We start from the raw sequence: 25,593 nt of genomic DNA on the forward strand, positions 1-25,593 counted from the left end.
TTTCTTAATTTTACTGTGGCTTCTTTTGTGGTTTATCATATGGTCTAGCTTGGAGAAAGTTTCATGTGCTGTTGAATAGCATGTATATTCTGTGGTTGTTGGATGGAATGTTCTTTGCATATACATTAAGTCCATTTGTTTCAGGCTATAGTTTAAATTCATTGTTTCTTTGTTGACTTTCTGTCTTGATGACCTGTCTAGTGCTCTTAGTGTAGTACTGACGTCCCCCACTATTATTGTGTTGCTGTCTCTTTCATTTCTTAGATATAATAGTAATTGTTTTATAAATTTGTGAGCCCCAGCGTTAGGTGCATATATGTTTAGGATTGTGATATTTTCCCATTGGATAATACCTTTTATCATCATGTAATTTTCCTCTTTGTATTTTTAACTGTTTTTGCTTTAAAGGTTGTTTTGTCTGATATAAGGACAGCTACTCCTACTTGGTTTTGGTGTCCATTTGCATGAAATGTCTCTTTCTACCCCTTTACCTTAAGTTTGTGTGAGTCCTTATGTGTTAGGTGAATCTCTTGAAGGCAGCAGATAGTTGTTTGGTGAATTCTTATCCATTCTGCAATTCTGTGTCTTTTAAATGGAGCATTTATACCATTTACATTCAACACTGGTATTAAGATGTGACGTACCATTTCATTCATCATGCTATTTGTTGCCTGTATACCTTGATTTTTTGTTTTGTAATTGTATTTTTGTTTTATAGGTCCTGTAAGATTTATGCTTAAAGAGGATCTGTTTTGATGTGCTTCCAGGATTTTTTTCAAGATTTAGAACTCCTTTTAGCAATTCTTGTAGTGGTGGCTTGATAGTGTGAATTCTTTCAGCATTTGTTTTTCTGAAAAATACTGTATCTTTCTTTCATATATGAAGCTTAGTTTTGCTGGATACAAAATTCTTGGCTGATAATTGTTTTGTTTGTGGCAGCTGAAGATAGGGCCCCATACCCTTCTAGCTTGTAGGATTTCTGCTGAGAAATCTGTTGTTAATCTTATAGGTTTTTTGTTTTTTTTTATAGGTTACCTGGTGGTTTTGTCTCACACCTCTTAAAATGTTTTCCTTCATCTTAAATTTAGTTTAACCTGATGAAATGTGCCTAGGTGACGATTTTTTGCCATGAATTTCTCAGGTGTTTTCTGTGCTTCTTGTAGTTGGATGTTTAGGTTTCTAGCCAGGCCAGGGAAGTTTTCCTCAGTTACTCCCCAAAATATGTTTTCCAAACTTTTAGATTTCTCTACTTCCTTAGGAACACCAATTATTCTTAGGTTTGGTCATGGAACATAATTCCAGTCTTTTTGAAGACTTTGTCTATATTTTCTTATTCTTTTTTGTCTTTGTTGAATTGTGTTAATCTGAAGACTTTGTCTTCGAGCTTTTTGTATATGCTGTGAGATAAGGGTTCAGTTCTGTTCTTTTATATATAGATGTCCAGTTTTCCAACTCCATTTATTGAAGGGACTGTCCTTTTTCCATTGCATGTTCTTGGCAACTTTATTGAAAATCAATTGACTGTACATGCATGGGTTCATTTTTGGGCTCTCTATTCTGTTGCATTGGTCAGTGTTCCTATTTTTTGCTGGTAGCATACTGTTTTAATTATTATAGCTTTGGCTGGGGGCTGTGGCTTATGTCTGTAATCCCAGCACTTTGGGAAGCTGAGGCTGGAAGATTGAGCCCAGGAGTTCAAGACTAGCCTGGGCAACATGGCAAAACCTCATCTCTACAAAAAATAAAACAATCAGCTGGGCATGGTGATGTGTGCCTGTGGTCTTAGCTACTCAGGAGACTGAGGTGGGAGGATCACTTGAACCCAGGAAATTGAGGCCTCAGTGAGCCATGTTCATGCCACTGCACTCCAGCCTGGGCAACAGAGTGAGGCATTGTTTTAAAAAAATAAAAATAAGGCCATGTATGGTGGCTCACACCTGTAATCCCAGAATGCTGGGAGGCCTAGATGGGTGGATCACTGAAGGTCAGGAGTTCAAGACCAGCCTGGCCAATATGGTGAAACCTCATCTCTACTAAAAATACAAAAATTAGCTGGGAGTAGTAGTGGGTGTCTGTAAACCCAGCTACTTGTAAGGCTGAGGTAGAAGAATCACTTGAACCTGGGAGGCAGAGGTTGCAGTGAGCCAAGATCACACCACTGCACTCCAGCCTGGGTGACAGAGTAAGACTCCCTCTCCAATAAAAATAAATATATAAATAAAAAATACAAATAAGATAAATAAAATCATTACTGTTATTTTTAGCTTTTTAGTATAGTTTGAAATCAGGTAGTGTGATACCTCCAGCTTTGTTCTTAGCTTCTGATTGCCTTGGCTATTTGGGGTTTTTTTGCAGCTCTACAAATTTTAGGATTTTTTTTCCTTTTCTATAAAAAAAGATATTGGAATTTTGCTAGTGATTGCATAGAATCTCTAGATCACTTTGAGCAGTATGGATATTTTGACAATATTAATTATTCTTATCCATGAACACAAGGTATTTTTCCATTTATTTGTGTCTAGTTTCTCCCATTGACGTTTTATATTTTGAGTGTACAGGTTTTTCACCTTCTTCAGTAAATTTATTTGAAGTATATAATTTCTTTTTTTAGCTCTTTTAAATAGGATTGCTCTTTTAATTTCTTTTTCAGATGGTTCATTATTAGTGTATAAAAACTCTTCTGATTTTTGTGTGTTTATTTTGTATCCTGCAACTTTACTATATTCATTTATTAGTTCTAACAGTTTTTTGGTGGCGTCTTTAGGGTTTTCTCTATTATATAATGTCATATCATCAGCAAATAATTTCTGAAAGACTGCTCTCTGAAAGTAAACGATTTTGCTCCTTTCTTGCCTATTTGCATGCCTTTTGTTTCGTTCTCCTGCCTAATTGCTCTGACAAGGACTCCCAATACTACATTGAACAGAGGTAGATGGGGTGGGCATCCTTTTCTTGTTCCAGATCTTTAAGGAAAGACTTTTCACTGTTGACTTTAATGTTAGCTGTGAACTTTTCAATATGGCCTGTAGTGTGTTTAGGTACATTTCTTCAATACTTAATTTGGTGACAGTTTTTATCACAAAAAAAATGTTGAATTCTCTCAATTACCTTTTCTGCACCTAATGAATTGATAATATGGTCTTTGTTTTTCATTTTGTTAATATGATACATCATATGTATTGATTTGTGTATGTTGAATCATCCTTCCATCCCAGAGATTAATCTCACTTGATATAATGTGTTGGAGAATTTTATTTGCTAGCATTTTGCTGAAGATTTTTCCATCTATCTTCATATCTTCATCAAGGATATTGGCCACTAGTTTTTTTCCTTTCTTGCTTCCTTCCTTTCTTTCTATTTTTCTCTCCCTCTTTCTTTTCTTTTCTTCTTTCTCTCTCTCTCTCTCTCTCTCTCTCTCTCCCTTCCCTTCCTTCCTTCCTTCCTTTGTAATGTCTTTGTGTTGGGTATCAGGGTAATTCTGACCTTATGAAAAGAGTTTAAAAGTATTTCTTCTTAGATTACTTTAAGAAGAATTATTACTATATCGTTTTTAAACGTTTGGTGGAATTTAGTCATGAAACCATCAAGTCTTGAGATTTTCTTGGGGGAGACTTTTTATTACTGATTCAATCTCCTTATTCATTACTGATTTGTTCAGATTTTCTATTTCTTCATTATTCAGTCTTGGTAGATTGTCTAGAAAGTTATTCATTTAGAGAATAGCATTGGTATGTGTCTAGAAATTCATTTCTTCTAGTTTATCAGATTTGTTGGCATTTTATTTTTCTTAGTAATATTTTCTTTTTGTATTTCTGTGGTATCAATTTAATGTCTTCTCTTTTATTTCTAATTTTATTTGATCTTCTCTCATTTTTTCTTAGTTAGTCTAGCTAAAGATTGGTCTATTTTATTTTTTCAAAGAACCAACTCTTACTTGTGTTGATCTTTTGCATTTTTTTTAGTCTCTATTTTATTTATTTCTGCTCTAATCTTTATTATTTCCTTCTGCTAACTTTGGGCTTAGTTTATTCTTAATTTCCAGTTACTTGCTATGTAACTTCAGGTCATTTTCTTGAGATCTTTCTGCTTTTTGATGTGCTTATTGCTGTAAACTTTCTTGTTAGAACTTCCTTTGCTGTATCCTACAAGTTTTGGTATGTTGTGTTTCCATTTTAATTTTTTCGAAGATATTTTTACATTTTTCTTTTAACTTCTTTATTAACTCATTAATTGTTCAGAAGCATGTTGTTTAGTTTCTATGTATTTGTGAATTTCCCAAAATTCTTCCTGTTATGGATTTCTAGTTTCATTTTATTGTGGTTAGATACTTGATATAGTTTCATTCTTCTTAAATTTGCCGATGCATATTTAGTGCCCTAAAGTGTGATCTATCCAGAAGAATGTTCCACGTGCACTTGAGAAGAAAGTGTATTCTGTTACTGTTGGATGAAATGCTCTGTATATGTCTACTAGGTCCATTTGGTCTAAAGTGTTGTTTAAGCCCAATGTTTCCTTATCAATCTTCTATCTGAATAATGTGGTCTAGCTACTTTGCTATTCCAAAATGAGCAGAGACCAGTGTCTCCCTGTTTGGGTCTGGTCATTGAGGTGGACCCTGAGGCTAGGTGGAAAAACTAGCATTCTAGAAACTCAAGCTAAGTTTTGCTTCCCACCAGGATTCTGAAGGCAACTAGATCATCTTTGCAGGTGGGTAATTACCTCTGTCTCCTTTCTTTGTTCCTACCTGACCCCAGGCCCTATAGCCATAACATTTTTCCAAGTATTCCCCGTGAGATGAGACAAGAGTGGGCTTCCTGAGAAGTATCTTGGAATGCTAGAGAAGCTGGATGACTGCCTCTAATTCTCAGTTCTCTTTTTTCCCTGTAGAAACTGTGGGACCAGGGAAATCTTCATCTGGCATTGCAGACATGGGGTTGGATGGGAGGGGGTTGACGTAGAATGAGATCATTCTTCTTACTCTCCTAATTTATATTTCATTCAGTTCTACAGAACATGTGATATCTCCAGTTTGTTTCCAAGTGTTGTGGTTTTCAAAAAGATGTCGTATCTTGAGAAGAGTTGCTATTAGGTTGGTGCAAAAGTAATTACGGTTTTGTCATTACTTTCAGTGGCAAAAACCGCAATTACTTTTACATCAACCTAGTAGTTGAACTTTCTGTAGTGGGAAGTGGAGCCTGAGATTTCCTATTTTACCATCTTGCTGATGTTACTTCCTGGAAGCTATCCTATCTGCTTTATAGCCCGTTTCTCTTTCCAGGCTAAATCTATGAAACAGGGCTCTGAAGCTGGGGATGGAGACAATGACAAGCAGATTTCTTAATGACATCACTGATTTAGGAGCTTGATATGGTTTCGTCTGTGTCCCCACCCATATCTTATGTTCAATTGTAATCCCCAATGTTGGAGGTGGGGCCTGGTGGGAGATGACTGGATCATGGGAGTGGATCCTCCATGAATGGTTTAGCGCCATCCTCTTGGTGCTATTCTCCTGATAGTGAGTTCTTGAAAGATCCGGTTATTTAAAAGTGTGTAGCACTTCCCCTGCTCTTGTTCTTGCTCCTACTGCAACCATGTACTCCAGTGAAGTTCATGCTCCCCTTCACCTTCTACCAGGATCGTAAATCTTCTGAGGCCTCCCCAGAAGCTGAGGAGATGCTAGCACCATGCTTCCTGTACAGCCTGCAGAATTTATTTTCTTTATAAACTACCCAGCTTCAGGTATTTCTTTATAGCAGTGCAAGAACAGACTAATACAGGAGGCAAAAGCCTCATGGAGAAGGTGGCACAAACCTTGGGTTTTCTCAGCTTGCCTTTCCTAGTGTGGAACCATAGCCTCACAAGCTGGGGCAAGAGTCATCAGGGGTTCAGTGTTCTGAGCACACTGTGCCCAGTGGGGGAGCCTCCATTTCACAAGTGAGGGCTTGGCACAAAAAGGGAACCCCTACCACTCAACCAAACTTGCCCAGGACTTAGCCTCAGTAACAGGAAACTGGGAACAGAATGAGAAATACTGACGTCCTGTATACTATGACATGGTAGCCCCAATAAAAAAGCCCTCTATTTGGGTGCTGGGAGAGAGTGAGCCCTTTGTTTTTTGTGGCATCAATCTGGAGTAGAGTCTCTACCTCACTGAGTTGGGAGTGAGAAAAAGAGGAAGTGGTTTTGGTCAAAATACCACAAATTCTTAATTTCTTAACAAATTTTTGTAAAGATTATTGAATAGATGTTTCTTCATTTGCTGTTCACCAATAGGACAATTTCCAGAAACATTATATATATATAATATATATTATATATAATATATTTTATATATTATATATATTTTATATATTTTATATATTATATATATTTTATATATTTATATATAATATATTATATTATATATAATATATATAATATATAGATTTAATATATATAATTATATATAATATATATAATTATATATATAATCTATATATAATAATAATATATATAATTATATGTTCTATATATAATAATATATATAGAATATATTATATTATATTATATATGATTTATAATATATATCATATATAATATAATATTATATTATATATGATATATAATATATATCATATATAATATAATATTATATTATATATGATATATATTATATATCATATATAATATATTATTATATTATATATGATATATATTATATATCATATATAATATATTATTATATTATATATGATATATTATATATCATATATATGATATATAATAATATATTATATATGATATATATATTATATATCATATATATCATATATGATATATAATATATATATCATATGATATATATATTATATATCATATATGATATATATCATATATAATATATATTATGTATATATATTATATATTATGTATATATTATATATTATATATTCTAGAATATATTAATATATTCTATTATATATTATATATTCTAGAATATATTAATATATTCTATTATATATAATAATAATCTATATATAAAATCTATATATATTTTATATAATATATATAATATATAATATACACTATACATATTATATATAATATATAATATACACTATATATAATATATACAAAAGAATATATATTATATATATTATATAAAAGAATATATATATACATGTTATATATATATATATATATATTCTCCAGTTTTGCTGAGGAGCAGGCTAGCATAGTTCCTCATGCTATCATGTTGAAAGTTGATCTTTTAACCTATTTTAATTATTTTTAACAGTTTTCCTAGATATTCCAGTTTGAGTTGCAAAGCATTTAGAAAATAAAATAAATACTTAACACTAATGCAAACACATAGCCAGTTGAGTGAATTGATCTGATTGATAGTCAATTAAATCAAACTACTTTCATTGAATTTACCTCTTTTTAAGAAATCATATTTTCTGAACTAGTCAGTTATCTTATGACATGTCTCATAGCATATTTCAATAATACCTAATTTACCTACTAACTAGTCACTACACAAGTTTTTTTCTAAATACAACTGCAAAACAGGAAATAATCAAACCTGATCTCCAATAGTCAAAAAAGATGCCTTAAAATTGGTCTATTAAATTTATGTCTTTTTTTTTCATAGACAATATGTCAGATGCTCACTGCTATTTTAGAAAATGTTTTTCCACATGTGGTTTTCCAGTCCAAAGGTGAGAAGCTCATTAAAGGGAGTAGAGGTACTAGGAAGGCACATTGATAGAAGTAAAGAATGAGAGTGCGTGAAAAAATTACAAAGAACAAATACAGAAACCAAAACCACATAGACTGCCATTTATACTCTGAAATTTCCTTAGTACATCTCAGAATTGATTAAAACATGGTGAGTGATTGGCTTTGTGAGTGATTAAAGAATATTAGTATACTCTAAGGAAATTAGGACACTTTAGAAATATTTACATCAAATATAGTTAAAATGAGACGTGTTCGTGTTTGAGCAGGAGCTTTAGTTGCTAGAAAAGTAGGAAGAGGAGTTCATTTTTCCATAATAGCTGTGTAATGTCTAAATATAGTGGAACAACCCATGGTGGGCTTGTTTGGGAACAGACCAGTTGATCTATTAGGCAGATGCAAGATGAATATTTGTGGTAGGAATGAAATAATGATTCAACCAATTAATTAATTTTAGCAACTATTAAGCTATTTACATTTCTAGAGTCTAACAGAATTGACTTGACGGTAAGCTTTGCTATTCATAATAGTTGCAACATATGGAGATTGCCTATGCCATGGACCTGCGCAGGTCATAAACCTCAGCATTACCACTATTGTCGTTCCAAGCTTTAATGACTTCAAAGGCTTTTGGCTAAGTTTCTTTCTTTCTTTTTTTAATTTACATCTTTTGTCAGTGCTAATTCTTGGATTTGTTTTTGAGGACTTTATATGTATATATATACCAAGAAAAGGACTTATTATACATTATAACAGAGAACAACTGAGGTATGTGGCAGCTGATTAATCCCAGCCCCTGAATAGGTAACCAGCTCTCATACAAATCTCATTTGAGCTTGACTTTGTTGAGCAAGGAGGTAAAGTGCACCTGGGTTCAGACATTAGGGATACAAAAATACAAAGGTAGTAAGAGAGAAGACAAGGGCAGAGGTCAAACCAATGATCCAAAAAACTAGTCTATTTCTTACAAAGTGAGACAGAGAGGTAGATCTATAGCTGGAAACTGTCCAGGAAATGAGGGAGAGCACAGACAGGCTTCACAGAAGGAGCCTGGAGGAATTTCCTGAAGAAAGACAGAGCCAAACTCCATTTTGTATGTATATTCTGACATTGGTGAGGGTAGGGGAAGAATAAATATGGAAGCCCACAAATGATATGTCTAATATTCAAAAGTTATAAATCAATCTAACAAACTGTTGAATAACCCACATTCTATTTTCCTACCTTGAAATACATACCTTCACAATGATCCAAAAGCCCAGGCAGAATTTAGAATTTAGAACTAGGCAGAATTTAGAATTCTTAGATTCCCACATGAGGTCGTGGTGTAGAGGGCCAGCCCGCAGCTCATGGCCCTGATTCGCCCCCTTCTTTTATCTTTCCCCTGCTGTATCCTGAACTATGAGGAGCCCCAGTGTACCTTTGGGGAAATGCCAGTGCACACAGCTAAGCCCCATCCATACTCACAGCAACAGCACCCCCTGGCCATACAACAGTTGGGATGGTTCACTGGAACCATTGTGGGAAATTCAGGATCTTGGTACTTGGAATGCCCTTTAAACAGAGAGCTTGTTTCCTTGGCTTCACAAATCTTTCCTCTGAGGGGAAAACATAACCTGAGAGAACTAGACCAAGACTTCTCTAAAGTGAAGGCAGAGGCAGGGGCCTTGTCTCTCATAACACAGGGAAGCACTGGTTCTAATTACAAATCCAGGTCAGATAGGAGTCCTTAGTTCTTCATATTCTTTCAAATCCATTAATGCTGACTTAGATTTAACGCTTCAACTCTGCCCAAGTGGAAAAAGGGACTCATGTTAGAACAGTTTTAACAAAATGGTAAATATTTCTCTCTTCATTCTTAAAACTTCCTCCTGGGAGAATTATTGGGATTCATAAACATTTTTAATTCTTGATTTTCTATGCATCAGCTTTCCAAACATCTCTATTTGGATAGTTTATTTTATTTTAATGAGCTGCAAAAATAACAGAATGGGTTTTTTAAAAGAAAGCTCCTTGAAGGCAAGAGCTGTCTTACTCACCCTCTCCTCTTTTTGCCTCATCTCATTGCTTAGGGCATTTCACAGTAGATGCTCAGCAAAAATTTGTTGAATATTGTAACAGCTATGATCCAGAGACCAACAGACTATGTGAATTTTTTTTTTTTAAAGCACAACCAAAAGCTAACAAGGGTTCCCTTCTATATTTCCCTGTTTGCCTTTGAATTTCATTTTCTGGAGGAAAACATGTACAGTACATTCACAGCAGTTTGGAATAGATAGCAGGGTGAAGAGGGCTGGTCGTCACAAATGTAGAGACATACACCGAGGGGCCATTCCTGGCTTAGCTTGCTCATCCACAGTTACAAAAGAGAGACAAGCAGGTTGAGTTGTCAGTTAGCCTAGGTCTCTCCTGTGTAAAGAAGTAGGAATGGAAGAGGTTAGTTCTCCCCAGGGCAGTAAGTAGGAAGTATATACAGAAGAAGGGATAGAAATCATATCATGGATGACCTTGAACTCCATGTTCAAATTCAGCATGAAGTCTTATTCTCTCGCCTTAACATATCTGGATGCCAATTTTTAGCTAATGATTAGACACTTACATAGTATTTATGACCTGAGCATTTACAACTATTCAGTCATTTATGCCTATAACAGCTGTATAAAAACTTTAATAATTCTCATTTTAGTAGTTCAGAAACTGTAATAAAGAGAAATCAATTAATCAGCCTTACACATCATACGGTGCTGCCTTGCAAACTAGAAGGTGCACATAGTCTTCAAATTTTCTTTTGCTTGATAACTGGTACATGAAAACCGTCCACTTGTAGCTCAATTTTTTTAGTTTAAAAGTGACTCCTCTTGGGGGTTGGAAACTCCACTAGGTAAGGTAGTAGCATTCTGAAGTCTTCAGTATCACAAATTAGAGCAGAAGGCAGCATAGGGGTACACTGAAAGGGACAGCTGCTATCAAGAAGAGAGGATGCAAATGAGCAGGTCTAGAGTGGCCCACACTAACTTGGCTCACCTCAAATCTCCACTAAGCACTGACCTGAGAGCAGGAAATCAGAAATAATTGTAAGTTTTCAAATACAGGAAAAGTCTGATAAAAATGATAGTTTAAAAAAAGCAGCCAATCTGTGGATTTCATGAAGAGAGTGAGCTTTGAGAATAGTAGACTTGAATAAGGCAAGAGCAAAGGAGCGTTTTGAGTGAGAATTAGGCAAAGGTGATTGAAAACCAGGCAAAGTGATTTATCACCTAATATAGAGGTTGATCTAACTTGAGCTGAGTCTACACCAATACTGGATCAATATTGAATCAATAAGTCTTCAATAAGAGTGTACATTTATTTCTCTTGCATAGACTTCCTGTTCTGACTTTGCTGTCTTCACAACCATGCAAATGGACAGGATTACTTCTCCATAGGACTCATTTTTTTCTGGGCTGAAGATTAGGTTCAAGTCACTCTGTAAACAGGTGGTAGTGACTTCAAACTTGTTAAATAACTTTCTCAACTAGCTTAGAGCAGTGTTTGATGTTAATACATTATTAGTAAACATTTATTAAATTTATGGGATAATTTAAAATGTTCTAATTTACTTAGAAAACCTGGCTATTTTCAGTTGAATTCTTTGCCCTGCTGTCCACACAATTTTTGTTTACAGATCTTAAATAGTGAAAATTCTGCTTTGGTAGATCTTAGATCCTGTCTTTGCAAACAACCCAAAGACCCAAAATAAAGGGGAACACTGGCTTTTATGTTTCCAAAGTAAATTCTTGATCTTAGATAGTGCTTGATATGGTTAGGTTTTATGTCCCCACCCAAATCTCATATTGAATTGTAAGCCCCATAATTTCCCACATGTTCAGGGAGATACCTCGTGGGAGTTGATTGGTTCACGGGAATGCTGTCTCCGCTGCTATTCTCATGATAGTGAGTGAGTTCTCACAAGATTTGGTGGTTTTATAAGTGTCTGATAGTTCCTTCTTCACGCACTTGCTCTCTCTCGCCTGCCACCATGTAAAACATGCCTCTTCCATTTCCACCATGATTGTAAGTTTCTTGAGGCCTCCCCAGCCATGCAGAAGTGAGTCAATTAAAATTATTTTCTTTATAAATTACCCAATCTTGGGCAGTTCTTTATATCAGAGCGAGAATGGATTAATACAGTGCTCTTGGTTTTAGTTTATGTGTAAGATTTTTTTAATTGGATAAATTTGTTATTCTGTGCAGGTTTCTTGTTTGCTTAGCTGAAAATCCTATTCTAAAATGTACCCTTGAATGTTCAGTTTGTCTACTTTTTATCACAAGAAACATCAGTACCGCAAAAGGGCCATGTGACATATATGTAGAGCAATGTGTCTCCTTACATGTACCCCAATGCAACTATTACAGAAAGCTCTGTTTCTTGTAAAATTGTGTACTGCCCTTAACCCAGATAAAGAATCACTTCTACAGGAAAAAGTTTTTGCATCATTTTCTGCCCACCCACTCCCCTTAAACTTTCCCTAGTAATGCCACCTTGCAGAGGAATGAGAGTAGAACAACATCGTGGAAGCTTCACTTGCACACAAGCTGCATGCCTAAAGTCTGTGGATGGAGTAGCCTGTTATGTTTCTTTCTGCAGGAATAAGTGCATATTAATGAAAATGGTTAGTTGACTGTGGATCATGTTTCCCCAGGAATTCTGTAGAGGAAGAGCAAGCTAATAATTGCCAGGGTCATCTTTGCCTAGGTGATTGTATGCACAAACTGTTTTGCTGGAATCCTATTCTTAAATTAGTTGAAAATCAGTTAGCTAATCATTTCATCAAGACCAAAAGTTACCAGAAATCTGGTTGAAAAGAAATGTGCATTTTGAAGTTGCGAGGGTCCATATTCTACATAGTTAATTGTCTTAGTTTTTTACATTTGGAATAAATCCAAAAACAATGTTCAAAATTTAGCTTTGATTTCCAGAAATCATTCAACTGATGGCAAAGCTATCTCCTGAATCAGAGAAGGTATGCCGTGTTTAACACACTATCTTATTATTATGAGTTGTAGTTGCTAAAACTATGATAAACATCAGTTATACTGGATGATACTAATAATTTTCTCATACCAGGTATTTTGTTTCTCATACAGAATTGTGTCTGCAAAGAAATAAATGCCTTTATAATTTTTTGAAGTTCTCATCTAGATTCACTGCTTTGGGGATGAGGTTTTGAAAAACTCTTTCTCATTTAAATATTCAGCTGGTATAACTTAGGTTTGAAGTTCAGCTGACCTTAACATGACACCCTCAATATTAAACATTATCATTTCCATAAGATCTGTAAAATTTGAAACATAATTCCATAGAACAATATTAATTCTAAGAAGTATTAGATCTTATGTCATAAACAGGGGCCCTAAACGTAGTTCTATAGGCCCCTTTCCTCTGAAGCCACTCAAAATCTCTAGCATGTTCATATGTGCCCTCTGACTCTCCAAGAGAGACTTCTCTAAAATCTATCTGACTCCAGAATTTTTTGTGGCAAGACATTTTGAAGAACTACTAGCCCATGAAACATACTTTGGCAGATGTTGGCTTTCTTTGAATTTTTTCTTCTTCACAAGAGGAAAAATGGAGTATGAGAATAGGATCAGAGAAAGACATACAGCTGTCAGGGAAATGCATCAGAAAGGGATAATGGAGGGCTTGGGCAACTAACTTTACTTGTTTTATATTTTTGCCCAGAATAAGTTCTTCTATTAGGCCCAGAGAGTTATCCACAAAGTCCACTTCTTTTCATCAGAGCTCATGCAAACCAGAACCATGGAAATTCTTCACAGAGGGTCTTTTCAATGTGTCATAGAGGAAGCAATGGGATGTGGGCCAGATTCGATTTCCCTGCACTCATAAGCTATTTTCCCAAAGGCCTGCAAGAGCAGCACATGAATAGCTAGGAGCCAAATTTGGCCCATTTAAAATATTATTGCATTGTCCACCATAATGATGGTAATAACCTTGTAATGAGTGTGCGTAGAGCTGGGCCCTGTACAAAACCCAGAAGGAGCCACACTCCTTGCTGGTGCGTAGTGAATACCAAAGAGGCTTTCCATTCCCCATCCAGGGGAAGTCACTGTTAAAAAAGCAGATGATCACTTTCTTCCTGACATTCTGGCCTCTGGCCATGAATATTGAGAGCTGTTATCCTCTGAGGCTACTCATTTCTTTCTCCAGAAGCCTTTAATGCTTACGGTAAGTATACTACCTTGTAACTTATGCAACCTTAAATAATGTTGGTTATCCATTCCATAAACTATTCCTCAAAAAAGGTCAGATTCAATACCTAATATTGATGTAAGAGCTTCACCTAATTCCACTGAATATAGAAATCTATCTACAGATTTCTTTCTTCACATATAGAGAGATTTGCATTGACTTATCTAAACTCTTCTGGCATCTGGCAGTCACACCTTCACAGCAATTTTCTTCATGTTTTAAACCTCTCTCTTTTTTTAAGAATTGGCAAGCAGACAATTTATTGATCATCCTCATTTTGTAAGAAAGGCTTAGAATTGCTTTCAAGAAATAAAACCTGTATAAAATCATATCTAGTAAAAAATGTTTGGAGAAGTTGAAAGTAAAAGAAAAATGGAAAGGGAGGAGTAGGACAGAGACATGACACAGTGAAAGAAGAAAAACAGTTGACTTCAGAGCAAGGGAAATTAATATTGAACTAATGCTATTCTTTGGTAAGATAGCTTTTAAAACAATTATGTGAGGTAATAAGACATGTAAAGCAGCTATGAACAAGTTAATTGGCCCTATTTGAATATTTTAGGCAGGATTACCAACTCAAGTATTTCCTCATGCTGTGTTGCTGGGAACATCATTCTACAATAGTGGTAATCCTTTATCCAACCGCTCTATAATGCCAGGAAGAAGTTTAGCTGTTACATTAAATGTTAACCAAACCATTACATTCTTCTTTTGTTTTTATTATTGTTTTTGATATTGAGTTGCAGAATTGAAGAAGTGACTCAAAAGAGTTGTGGCAAGTATAAAATAAGTCACTTAGATATTTCTTTAAATCCAACTTAGTTTCAGAATGCCATGCTTGTTCAGAAATGCTGTGTGCATTAGAGACAAAAATCAGGAATTGAGATATTTGTGAAGTGACAGTTTTCAAATTCTTGGTGCATGAAAAGTCCTGAATTCCTAGAAACTTCTTACCCAGCCAGGCCCTTGAGAAGGATATACACAGCAAATCCCAGCTCTTGGGCAGCATGCCAAAAGCCTAGAGATTAAGGTCATCTAAAAATGACTAGTGTTCCTAAACATGATGTGATTTCACAAGCTTAAACATGTCTGACGTTCTTTTCTAACTTTTGCTGGATGCTTCAACAGTGTTTGGCTGTCAATAATTTACCCTGGCTGATTGAGTTTATACTTGCCTGCTTTGTGAATAAAAGTGTTTGGATTACAAAGAAGAGATTGAGTTATCCTGCAGAGAGATGGTGCAATAAGCAGATTTTTCTCTTCTTTCATCCACAGCATTATTTCAGCTGGGAGCTGTAGTATGTGACTAATTAGCCAATGGAAGTCCACTCTCTGGACTTTCTGGTGGTATATTTACACTGAATTCTGGCCTGATAATAAAGGTGTCACCCAGTGTAACAATGTGACACACCCAGAGTGAAGAAGAAAAGTCTAAGATAACACAGAGCCTCTGTCAGCCCCCAAACTTTTATTTTTCACAAGCTTCAGCAATATTCCAAACAACAAAAGAAATATGACTGAACAGACACAAATTTTGAGGACATATTTTTTCCCCAGTATTTTTTTAACAGGTACTACTGATGTCCCAGTGCTTTTGAGGGTCTTGTTTGTCCTCCTGGATGCTTTAGGAAGTTACCACTTTCAGCTCACCTAGAGCTGATCTCATTAATAAAAGAATGACTTTACAGAAAAGAGTTTCTAAAATTATACTCTCACTCAGAATTGCAAGAGTTGGCTTTTCAGCCTGAAGATAAATTTCTTAAGCATTAAGCTTACTTTATCAAGTATTACACCTGACATTCTCTCATAAATTTTGCATATATTTTAACTAATTTTAATATTGTGTGGGCTTGGTTTATAATATTCTTATGCAGTTACTGAAGTTGAATCTTCTCAGTCATATATTAGTTGTAAGAATGCTTAACCCCTTCCAAAATATCACTCACTTAAAATCACATCAGCTAAGTCTCCTCTTGTTTTTGCTTATTTCTTGGTTATTTACCATGCATTTTGTGTATGTTGGAACCAGCCATGCAGTCGTTGTATTCCTTTTTTGAGAGGGCAAATGTATTTTGACAAGGTTGCTATTGGAAACACTTTTTAAATATCTCATGTGTCACATCACAATCAGCATCATAATCTGATCAGGTGGATTAATTTCAGAAGGCAGCAGAGGGCATTGCTTACAGGGGTCACAGACATTCAGATCATGGCAGAACTGTCACAGATGTTACTTTGTGAAAACACAAAGAATAATGTGTTTGGAGAGATCAGTCTTCAATTAGCTATATTTTCTAGGAGCCTACCTTTACTTAGCCTCACAACATGGGCCTTAGCTTTAGCACTTAATCTGCACAAATACCTGGCTTAAGTGTTATGACTGACTGGCTATTCAACCAAACCATACAAATGACCAATTCGGTAAGAAAGCATGAACTTCAGTGTTGAACCAAATCAACCAACCTCCTCAATCCAAATGGTAAGTTTGTTCAGAAAGACGAAAGGCAGAAATTAAGGTATTTGTACAGTAACTACTCTGTTTAAAGGATATCCAATGGGTCCTAAAACGAATTAATGTGGTTAGTTTGGTGGTTATAAGTTAATAGGACTCAAGAGAATTAAGGGATAACACTGACATATTGGGAAGATTATCCCACAAAGGGCAAAAAGGGTCAAAACCTATACTTCCTATGCCTATTACCTTTTCAAGAACAATGTTAATTAACAACACTACTGGGCACTAAGTATGTGTCAGGCCTACTGCTAAGGTCTTTACAATAATTATTTCATTTCATCCTCAAAACAACACATGAGCTAGACACAGTCACAACTCAGGTGAGGTTAGTGCACAAAATTAAAGTGGATACCAAAAATCTCAGTAAGCAGAATAAATCATATTTTAATAAAATATTTTTTAAAATAAAAATAAAAACAAAAATTCATAACGAATAAATTATCAGAATTTAACATAAAGATAGGTTATTGTCTCTTGTGATCCTGTATTATCGTGCAATTGAACAGTAATATTCAACCAGCCCAAGGTTCTGGCCCTGGGGGATCATTGCACACCCCACAGGGTAAATTTATAAGGGTTGACAATGGCTGTGAACAGATTGGACAATGCAAAGCTTTAAATATTGACATGCTTTTCTGATTGTGGAACTTACTAACTTTTTCTTTTTCCACTTGATTAAAAATATTAGAGGATATTTTATAGTGTGTGTAGTAGCACACCATTTTCTTTTTTGCTTCAGGCTCGAATATGACTTGGCACAGCACTGGAGATATATATCATCATGATTCTTTTTTTCAAAAAATGGAGACTCTGAGGTTCCAGAGAAGGGAATAAAGTTGCCCAAGCTTGCACAGCTAGGAAGTGGCAGAGCTCAGTTTTGAACCTAAGTAGTTTAAGTTCAAGCCTACCCTCCTAATCTGCTCTCTTAGAAAGTACAACACTCTATTAACTAGAAAATTCAAGTATCTAGCACACTTCATTCTCTGGACACTGGAGTTATTAATATGGTATTGCTCAACTACATCCTTAACATTTTTAATTTTTAATACAACTCCTTCTAAGAAAGAAATTATACCTTTTGTAAATAGTATTCAGTGTATCTACCAATACTGCTGTGAGGTAGGTGTGAATACTGTGTTTGAGGGCATCATTATTAAGGAAATATTTAAATAAATGGTATTCTTAAATGGGGACCATGATACTCTGCCTGTAAGAATGTGAAAAAGGCATTAGAAAACCCCAGCATGTTCTCATCCTTTTGCCATAGGACACATTCCCTTGGCCAGACACGGATCTCTTCTCAGGGTAAAATTTGGAATACTCAAGTATTAAGCCATCATGTCAAAATAGTACCTTGCTTATTTTAAAAGCTAAAAACAGCACATATCTGGACATGTGTATCACTTTGGCTCTGCGATAAGGCTAATATTTATTTTGCTTCTGCAAGCTGGTTTTTCTTGACATGGGAAACAGTGTTTTTCTTTGAGCCATGAATGGTTAGGTATAAGAGTTTATTTAATTTTATTTTTGTGAATGAGCAGATTCTGAACAAGAGTACAATTTTGATTATGTATATATTGATTATAAGGAGGAGGAGAAGGAGGAGGGAGAAGATGAGGAGTAGAGAAATATTGTGCCTCTGAGAAAATTTCAGCGTGGTTCACTGTGGTAAGGAAAACCATCATACCACCAGCTCTGGGAAGTCCAGCTCTAGGACTCCCTAAATGATATTGCAAATCACAAAAAGAGAGGAATTGGGAACGTACCTTTTCTTTTTTAACATCTGTTTTGCTGCAATTTTTGTTTTGTTTTGTTTTGTTTTGTTTTGAGACGGAGACATGCTCTGTCGCCCAGGCTGGAGTGCAGTGGCGCGATCTCGGCTCACTGCAAGCTGTGCCTCCCGGGTTCACGCACTGCAATGTGTTTAAAACTACAAATGTATTCTCTACAGCTACTTTCATTCATTAACTCATGTATGGATTGATTCATTTATTCACTGACTCTTTAAGACCGCACATATATAAAATACTATAGTATCCACTGAAGAAACAAGGAAGAAATTACATAGTTTCTGCCCTTAAGAACCAGATATGTTGACAAGTATTTGTAATGACAATAATGTGTGTATACACAAAATAAAATAGGGCCACATCACAGTCGAAGAATAGTCTGCTAGGTATATTAAGGAAGGCTTCCAAGAGGGAGTTACATTGAGGCTCAGGTTTAAAATAATAAATAGAAGTTTGCCAATTGAGTAATGGGAACAGGCAAAACAGAAAATGCAGATGCCAAGAGAACATGGCATGTTTGGGGAATAAGTTGTTTAGTGTTGCTGAACCATAAAAAGTAACAAAGAAAAATCTAGAAATAAGGTGGCAGACCTAGACAGAGGCCAGACTGATAGATATGCAGTGTTGCCATTCACAGTAGCATAGCCTTTATTCTGGAGAAACTGGGCAATAATTGAAGAGTTTTGCCAGGAGAGAGATATCATCAGGTGGGAATGGTGCAAGACCATTCAGGTCTTATATAGAGTGTATATCAGAGCGATAAATACAAATACCGATAAGCTTTTTTTCTTGTTTTTAATTTTCAGGACCTCTACTTCCTTCAATTAAAGCTTCGTAATTAAATAATGTGAATTTGGTTGTTTCAAAATTGGTTCATTTGATAGTTTGATATACGAAAACACATGCTGGCAAAGCATGTCTGATAATCTTACAAACATTTGCAATTTTTAATTATTTTGCCATATGCAGATTAGTTCAGTAGAATGAAGCTCATTTTTGTGCTTTGACTGTATCAAGAAAAAATATGATCATGTTGCCAAAAGGCCAGCCATATGCATTTTTGACCACAGAGAAGGGAATATGTGTTTCTTGTAAATATGAGCATTTTTTATTGTGTTCATATTCCTTTTAGGACCTTACATTCAAATGCATGCCCTCCAAAAAGTTTAATTTTAGGTGGAAGCCCTCAATGGCCAATAAATAACCCTTAATCTTCCTCCAACTAGCCATTGTTCTGTTTGTGACTGTTGGAATTATTTCGTAGTGTTTCAGCACAACTCTGATAGTTTTCAATGTACTTATTATCAAAGGTTCGAAGTATGATGTCTCCTGATTTGCCAACATTCTTCTTACTTTATAAACAGTCAGGTGAGATAGCACAGCAAAGACAACAATTCATTTCTATTCTGGTCATTATAAAATTTTACTTAAAATATCTTCTCTCTTTGCAGAACAGTGCTATTCTAGGAGTCTGTGCTAGAATAAAATCCTAATGCAAAGGCTGTCTTAAAATGCTGAACCCAGAAGAATTTGGCATAAATAAGACATGGAGTTAGCTGACATGAGATATTACATTTATTTCATTGTTGACGAGGACAAAACTGGGCCGCTATTGTCACAGGTGAAAAGTGTTTTCCAAAGTCTGCTCTGTTGCTTGTTAGATAAGGGGCTGCCTTAGTCTGAATAACCTGAACAAGATTTATACACATCACTGGAATTGACTCCTGTTTACCACCCGTCCTTGCTCACTAGGATTAACAGTGCAAGGGCAGCATGAGAGACATCAAGAGAGGAAACCTCAAACAACCTTCAGAGAAGTGCTAGGAGGCTGCTTAGGAGAAAACAGGCTTTATGAATCTACTCGTTTACTTGTGGCAGGTAGCAACCTCTCTCCTGCAACCAGAATAGACCCCAAGTTGTTCTTATGGCCTGGGCAGGAACTTACGTTAGTTGGAGGAACTTTCCATTTAAAAATGGTTAAAATACATTAAGTAAGCCAGAGTTCTGTCATCTTCTCTACAAAGAGTGAGATGCTTTACACAAACACACACACACACACATACATGCACACACAAATCACAGAATCAAATGATGCTCTTTAGTGTGGAATTTTTTAATACACCATTGTGCCACAATCATGGGGAAAGAATGCCTTTATGGAAAGCTGGAATTTGTACTTGCTTAGTGTATGCTTTTACTGCATGGGGATCCTCTCTCGTACACTCTCACTTGGGGACAATTCAGCTCATGCCTGTGCTCCTAGCGACTGAGAGATTTAAGTCCCTTTATGATCTATGCAGAAATTATCTCTTCTTCCAAACCATCAAATGTAGTGTGTGGGTGCAATGGCTGCCTTCCAGTGAGCTTAAAAGCTCTCATGACTTGGCATACAGTCTTTCCCTTGGCCCTTCAATAATGGCATTTCACTTAATACAATATGCCCCTAACTGAGTTTTAGTGATTTCAAATGAATTTAGTCTCCTTATCAATATCCTCTATTTGGTGGTGTGTTTGCTCTTCAGTGTGCTGTGCCAATAAATCTAGCACAAGTGCTGCCTCCTTCCCTCTCAATTGTCTGGCCTCTCTCTATGAAAGCAAACACCAGGCAGCAGAAAAAGAGGCTCTCAAAAAACTTGTCTGTATCATAAATGTAAATATCAATAAACTCAGGAGGTTGATAAGGGTATGCTCTAATGGATTTGGCCGTGTTGTTAGCTGTTTTACAAGCAAGATGCTGGAATACTAGGAAGCCCAAGCAGCTTGCTTGCAGTGCTAAAAGAACAAGTCAAAATTTTAATCCAGAAAAATTGTTAGTGTGTTCAGAAACAGAACTCAATGAGTCCCATCACGAGGCAAGACAGCACAATCCTAGAAGGAAAGATGATACATCTTGCAGAGTCTATCTGTAGATTCTCCATGATCTGTATAGAGAAATCAGGTGGCAAGTGATTTAAAAAATTATTATTTTCCAAGCTGGAAGATTCTAAGAAAACTCTTTTCACTCTGTTTTGTTTTGCTTATGTTTTAGTATGCTTTCTTCTCTTTTTTGATCTCTATTTTTATTTTTATAGATACACAATATGTACAAACATTTATGGGGTACATGTGATGCTTTGTTACATGCATGCAATATGTAAAGGTCAAATCAGGTTATTTAGGATGTCCATCACCTCAAATATTTATGATTTCTATTTGTTGTGAACATTTTAAGTCCTCTCTTCTAGCTATTTTGAAATATACAATACATTGTTGTTCACTATAGTCATGCTATTCTGTTATCAAACGTTAGAACTTATTCCTTCTAACTAATTGAATGTACCTGTTAACCAACCTCTCTTCATCCTCTCACTCCTTCACATATACATCCTCTCAGCCTCTGGTAACTATCATTCTACTCTCTACTTTGGCAAGATCAACTTTTTTAGCTCACACATATGAGTAAGAACATTGCAATATTTGTCTTTCTGTGCCTGGCTTATTTCACTTAATATGATGACCTGCAGTTCAATTCATGTTGCTGCAAATAGAATTTTATTTTTTTAATGGCCTCATGGTATTACATTATGTATATATACCACATTTTCTTTATCCATTCATCCATTGATAGACACTTAGGTTGATTCCATATCTTTGCTATTGTGCGCAGTGCTGCAATAAACATATGAGTGGCAGGGAGGTATCCCTTTGATACACTGATTTTCTTTCCTTTGGATAAATACCCAGTAGTGGGATTGCTAGGTCATATGATAGTTCTATTTTTAGTTTTCTTGAGAAATCGCCACACTGTATTCCATAATCATTGTACTAATTTACATTGTCATCAATGCATAAGAGTTCCCTTACCTCCATATTACCACCAGCAACTATTGTATTTTGTCTTTCTAGAATAGCCATTCTAACTGAGTAGGATGATATCTCTCTGTGGTTTTGATTTGTATTTCCCTGATGTTTAGTGATGTTGAAAATTTTTTTCATATACCTGTTGGCCATTTGTATGTTTTCTTTTGAGAAACATCTATTCTGATTTTTGCCCACATTTTAGTGAAATTATTTGATTTTTATTGTTGGTGAGTTGTTTTGAGTTCCTTGTATATTTTAGATATTGGTCCCGTCAGATGAATAGTTCGCAAATATTTTGTCCCATTCAACAGGGTGTCTCTTCACTCTGTTAACTGTTTCCTTTGCTGTGCAGAAGTTCAGTTCAATATAGTCCCATTTGTCTATTTTTGTTTTTGTTAGCTAACTTTTAAAGTCTTGACTGGACAAATATCCTGAAGAGTTCCCCTATGTTTTCTTCTAATACATTTATAATTATAGGTTTTACATTTAAATCTTTAATTCATTTTGAATTTACTTTTTATATGTTGAGAGAAAGGAACTAAATTTTATTCTTCTGCATATGGAGATTCATTTTTTTCCAGCACCATTTATTGAAGAAAGCGTCCTTTCCCTCGTATGTGTTCTTGGTGCCTTTGTTGAAAATCATTTGGCTGTAAATAATTGAATTTATTTCTGGGTTCTCCAATCTATTCCATTGGTCTGTGTGTCTGCTTTTATTCCAATACCATGCTGTTTTGGTTACTGTAGCCTTGTAATATATTTTGAAGTCAGGTAATGTGATGCCTCCAGCTTTGTTCCTTTTGGTTCTGATTGCTTTGTCTGTTTGGGCTCTTTTTTGCTTCCATGCACATTTTAGTATTGTTTCTCTATTTATTTCTGTGAAAATTATAATTGGTATCTTGAAAGGGATCGTATTTAATTTGTAGATTGCTTTGGGTAGTATTCTAATTTTAACATTATTAATTTTTCTAATCCATGAGGATGGAATGTCTTCTCATTTGTTTGTGTCTTCTTCAATTTTTTCATCAGTGTTATATAGTTTTCCTTGTAAAAATTTTTTTAAAAAAACATTTTTGAAGAGATGGAGTCTCACTATGTTTCCCAGGCTGGTCTTGAACTCCTGGCCTCAAGTGATCCTCCCCACTCAGCCTTTCAAAGAGCTGGGAATACAAGCATGAGCAATTGTGCCCAACCAAGTTTTTTACTTTCTTGGTTAAATTTATTCCTAGGCCTTGTATTTTACTTTTTATAGCTATTATAAATGGGATTGACTTCTTGATTTCTTTTTCAGCCAGCTTATTACTGGTGTGTAGAAATGCTACTGATTTTGTGTGATTTTGTATCCTGCAACTTTACTGAATTTTTTTTATCAGATCTAAGTGGTTTTTGGTGGTGTTTTTAGTTTTTTCTCAATACAAAATTATGTCTTCTGCAAAGAGGGACAGTGTAACTTCTACTTTTCCAATTTGGATGCCTTTTATTTCTTTCTGTTGCTTCATTGATCTAGCTAGGATTTCCAGTAGTATGTTGAATAGGAGTGGTGAAAATGGGCATCCTTGTCTTGTTCCAGTTCTTAGAAGAAAGGATTTCAGCTTTTCTCCATTCAGTATGATGTTAGCTGTGGGCTTGTCATATATGGCCTTTATTATGTTGAGGTATTCGCTTTCTATGGCTAGTTTTTTGAGAGTTTTTCTTTTATCATTATGAAGAGACATTGCATTTTGCCAAATAATTTTTCTGTCTATTGAAATGATAAGGTTTTTGTCCTTCATTCTGTTGATGTATCATATTCATTGATTTGTGTATGTTGAGCCATCTTTGCATTCCTAGTATAAATTCCACTTGACAATTGCGTATTTTCTTTTTGATGTGCTGTTGGATTTGATTTGCTAGCATTTGCTGGGGATTTTTGTGTCCATGATAAACAAGAATATTGAATTGTAGCATTCTCTCTTTTTTTGTTGTATCTCTGGTTTTGGTATATGGGTAATGCTGGCCTCATAAAATGAGTTAGGAATAGTTCTTTTCTCTTCAGTTTTTTTGGATAGTTTCAAGAGAATTCATGTCAGTTCTTCTTTATAAGTTTGGTAGAATTTGGCCGCAAAGTCATCCCATCCTGGGGAGACTTTTTATTACTAATTCAACCTCATTATTCATTACTGATTTGTTTAGGTTTTCTATTTCTTTCTGATTTAATCTTGCTGGGCTATATGTGTCCAGGAATTTATTCATCTCCTACAGATTTTCCAGTTTCTTATCACATAGCTGTTCATAATAGCCTCTGATGGTCTTTTATATTTCTGTGGTATCAGTTGCTATGTCTCCTTTTTTGTTTGTTTGTTTGTTTTTTCCTTTGGTTGATTTGGGTCTTTCCTTTTTTCTTAGTTCAGCTAGCAGCTTATCAATTTTGTTTACATCTTCAAAAAGAACACTTTTCATTTTGTTGATCTTTTGTATGCTTTTTAGTCTCAATTTCGCATAGTTCTGTTTCACGTACATGTATGTATAGTTTCCAAAGTTTCCCTTGTTACTGACTTCTAATTATATTTCATTGTGGTATGATAAGATACTTGATATGATATTGATTTTCAAAAATTTTAAAGACTTGTTTTGTGGCCTAACATTGTGGTCTAAACTAGAGTGTTCCATGTGCTGATGAGTAGAATTTGTATTCTGCAGCTGTTTGATAAAATATTCTGTAAATATCTGTTAGGTCCATTGGTCTAAAGTGCAGTTTAAATCCAATATTTCTTTGTTGCTTTTCTGTGTAGATGATCTGTCTAATGCTAACAATGGGGTGAATGCTGAGAATAGAGTCTATCTCTTTTTTTTTCAGTCTAATAATATTTGCTTTATATATCTGAGTGCTCCAGTGTTGGGTGCATATATATTTACAATTTTTATATGCTTCTGCTAAATTTATACCTTTATAACTATGTAATCATCTTTTCTGCCCCTTTTACTGTTTTTGACTTAAAGTATCTCTTATCTGATATAAGTGTAGTTACTCCTGCTCAGTTTTGGTTTCTGTTTGCATGGAATATCTTTTTGCATTCCTTTACTTTTAGTTTATATGTGTCTTTACAGATGTACTGAGATTTGTTTGTTTGTAGACAGCATACTGTTGGGTCATGCTTTTTGTTTTCTCTTACATCCATTCAGCTGGTCTATATCTTTTACGTGAAAAGTTTAATCTGTTTACATGCAGGGTTAATATTGATATCTGAGGACTTATTCCTGTTATTTTGTTAATTGCTTTCTGGTTTTTTATATATCCTATGTTCCTTTCTTTCTCTCTTATTGTTTATCATTGCAGTTCAGTGCTTTTCTGTTGTGGTAACATTTGAGTTCTTTCTCTTCTGCATTTATGCATTTGCTTTACCAGTGAGTTTCATACTTTCATGTGTTTTATTGATGGTAGATATTGTTCTTTTGCTTGCAGGTTAAGCATTTCTTGCAGGGCTAATCCAGTGGTGATG

The 25,593-nt window shown here is 35.1% G+C and overlaps 1 long non-coding RNA gene across 3 annotated transcripts in view; it reads left to right on the plus strand.

The window, feature by feature from the left end:
- The first annotated feature begins 16,150 nt into the window (after positions 1 to 16,150).
- LOC109025656 (uncharacterized) overlaps positions 16,151 to 25,593 on the plus strand; it is a 147,805-nt gene continuing 138,362 nt past the window's right edge. For all 3 annotated transcript variants that reach the window (XR_008677254.1, XR_008677253.2, XR_008677255.1), the window contains exons 1-2: positions 16,151 to 16,448; positions 18,073 to 18,152. This is a non-coding gene — a long non-coding RNA (uncharacterized lncRNA). The remainder of the gene's footprint in view (positions 16,449 to 18,072; positions 18,153 to 25,593) is intronic.

This window comes from Gorilla gorilla, chromosome 12 (assembly GCF_029281585.2).
Source record: "Gorilla gorilla gorilla isolate KB3781 chromosome 12, NHGRI_mGorGor1-v2.1_pri, whole genome shotgun sequence".
Taxonomy (NCBI): domain Eukaryota; kingdom Metazoa; phylum Chordata; class Mammalia; order Primates; family Hominidae; genus Gorilla; species Gorilla gorilla.